This window comes from Nematolebias whitei, chromosome 7 (assembly GCF_014905685.2).
Source record: "Nematolebias whitei isolate Nwh7 chromosome 7, NemWhi1, whole genome shotgun sequence".
Classification (NCBI taxonomy): domain Eukaryota; kingdom Metazoa; phylum Chordata; class Actinopteri; order Cyprinodontiformes; family Rivulidae; genus Nematolebias; species Nematolebias whitei.
In genome coordinates, this window is record NC_056504.1 from 36,817,412 (window position 1) to 36,820,079 (window position 2,668).

A 2,668-nucleotide genomic window follows, 5' to 3' on the forward strand; every position below is an offset into this window, starting at 1 on the left:
CATAGAGCTGTTTTTCAGTTTTATATTGAAGTTTTCTTTTTTTTTTTTTATGCATAGAGTGAAAAATGAAATAAACCCAACCAAGCTGTCACAATGAATGAGTTTGAGGCCCTGACCTGCGTAGAACTCCCCCCAGGAGCGAAGCGTTGAGGCACTCAGGGGGTGACAAACGTCTCTGGACTTCAGCCACGGTAACCTTGTACTTGGATGTGGAGCTCAACAAGGAAAGACGGCCTGGCACGGAGCAGAACACCTCTGTTGGGTTTGACACCATGCCCAGCAGGGACTCCTTCTGGAAGGGAAGGCCCAGTGTGTTACCTTTGGGTAGTGTGACAGGGCCTGCAGGGAAAGCAAAAATCAATGTGTAAGCTAAAGAGAAAATCACAGAAAAAACAACATAAAAAAAAAAAGTATTTTGATTGGGGGATGGTGAAAATTTCCATTATGCACTTTTCCACTTTATGTACATAAGCGCTAACCTTAATCCTTCTTTAAAAAGGGGGATTTTTTTTTTTTTTGCTTGTAATCACAAGAAAGAAAGTGCGTGTGCAGCTCCTTGCTACTAAGAAAAACAGTGCCTATCGAAAGAGTGTTTACAAGAAACATCTCAAACCTTTTTGAAGTATTTGTGGTTTTGGAAACGCTGAACGCCTGATGGTCGGCCTTTATTGCAAACAGGTATGACTGCCGCTCGTCGGAGCCCTATAGCTCCTAAATTATTTATTCTCAAAAACACTTGTGCTTTAAACTACGGGGTTTTTATTAACCAAAATTAGGAAAAATATATATGTGTATTTCACAGTTGTTTTTTTTTGTTATTAGTATTAAAACACAGAAAAACTTACAAGCTTCAGACAAACAACATGAAAAAAAAAAAAATAGCACACCACACCACACTACAAAATACAGCTATCTTCATCCTCACCAGCAAGAATGCCCCCCTGATAATAAGTCCTCTGTAAGCGATCAAGGTTCCTGCCACCTCGCAGTCCTAATACTGAGACAGAAATCACAAAGTCACATGGGTGGTTTTTTTTTTTATATTCTCCACTGGGACACATGCCTGGGAATGGCATGCTATTGTTTACATGGGGGAAACCTAGATTGCCTATAGCGTTCCCTTGAGCATGGGAACAATATAATGAGCCAGCACTGATTTGTGTTACAAATGCAGACGAGGTGCTTTATTGTGCTGCACAAAACATTTTCTGCATGACATATTGTCCGTATCTATCTTTCTATGTATCTCTCTATGTATCTATCTGTATCTATCCATCTAGCTACGTTCAAAATAAATAAATAACTCTAATATATAATATTGCTCCTTATCTTCTGCTCAAACACTGCAGTGTAATAGAGCCCGATGACAAAACAACACATATGAGTTTCTCCCTGCAAACAGCTCATGCCTGAACAAACTACCAAACTGCCCTTCTCATGCAAGCCTAATGCCACACCCCAAAAAAAATAAATAAAAAAAAGCAGGTCCTGCATAGCACTAAACACAGTTTCAAGATCAACTCATAAATCCCTGTTCGTGAACAGAAAAAACAAGAGCGGGGGGGGAGTGCAAGCTTAAAAAAGGCCTAAAGATGATCCAAAGCTTTCCTCTTCTCTCTCAGTCAACACGGAGGTTGCCAGATTGCTCAATTTTCTTGTCATGTCAGCCACAGCCTGACGAATTTGAAAGGGGATCCGTTCTTTCTCACTGGGAATCCATTCAAGCACCTTCACCGGCAGAACAGGCGCAGGATCACATCGAGATTAGACGAGCGCGTCTCATGGCTGCGAGGATTATCGTTGTGTGCAGTGTTAGTACAAATAGAAAACTCCTCTAACGACTGAATGCCCTGGCATGCCACTACGAAACATGGCATCTCTAAGTCTGCACAGAATGAAAAGCAGCACAAGCCCTTGAAGTCAATTTCCAGTTCCTGTTAGTAATTACTGCATGGTTGTACAAAGGCATACAGTTTGTACCCCAGGCAGAGTTTACCAACAGAGCACTTTTTTTTTTTTTTGGGGGGGGGGGGGGGGGGGACTCAGTTTCTTGTCTAACAGTAATAAACTTGGCATAACTCACCCTTTTTGATGACAGTCTGATCTGCCATAATAATACTGTGGTCATCTACGTGCTGAATGAGGAAAAAAGAAGAAGCAGATGAGCACAATTTATTTTGGAGGAGAACAATCAGCAGCTGTCCTGTGCAAAGACTAAACTAATATAATTTGTTGTGTTCACTTTATTTTATTTATTGTTTATTTTGTTCTGGTCCACTAACTTACCTGAACTTCGTCTAGCGCGTGACCCATGTCGTGCATCCCCATGTTCTCGCCCATCACAGCGGACTCCAGGCTGTGCGCGTGCGGGGACAGCAGCTCCGGCCGGCGGAACCCTTCCCTCCTCACCCCGGATGTGCCTCCCTCCAGGCCCAGGATCTGACTGGCCAGCCCGCTCCTCCCCAGCCCCTCCTGGGCCTGTCGGCCGGGCCACGGCTGCTGCTGGTTCGACGAGGGCGACTGGTGTATGGAGTTCATGTTGAAGGGGTCGCCGAGGTGGGAGTACGGGTCGCCGGACTGCGGGTAAGGGATGGGCTGGTAGGGCGGGGGGAAGTAGGGGGGCTGGAAGTCCGAGCTGGTCGAGTGCGAGAGGGAAGGAGACGGACTG

At 44.7% G+C, this 2,668-nt stretch overlaps 1 long non-coding RNA gene across 1 annotated transcript; it reads right to left on the reverse strand.

Moving 5' to 3' along the window:
• Positions 1–938: 938 nt before the first annotated feature.
• LOC119411868 lies at positions 939–2,422 on the reverse strand. The gene is made up of 3 exons (XR_005186913.1): positions 2,287–2,422; positions 2,084–2,135; positions 939–997 (listed from the first exon to the last, which is right to left on the reverse strand). It is a non-coding gene; the product is annotated as an uncharacterized LOC119411868 (long non-coding RNA).
• Positions 2,423–2,668: the final 246 nt, after the last annotated feature.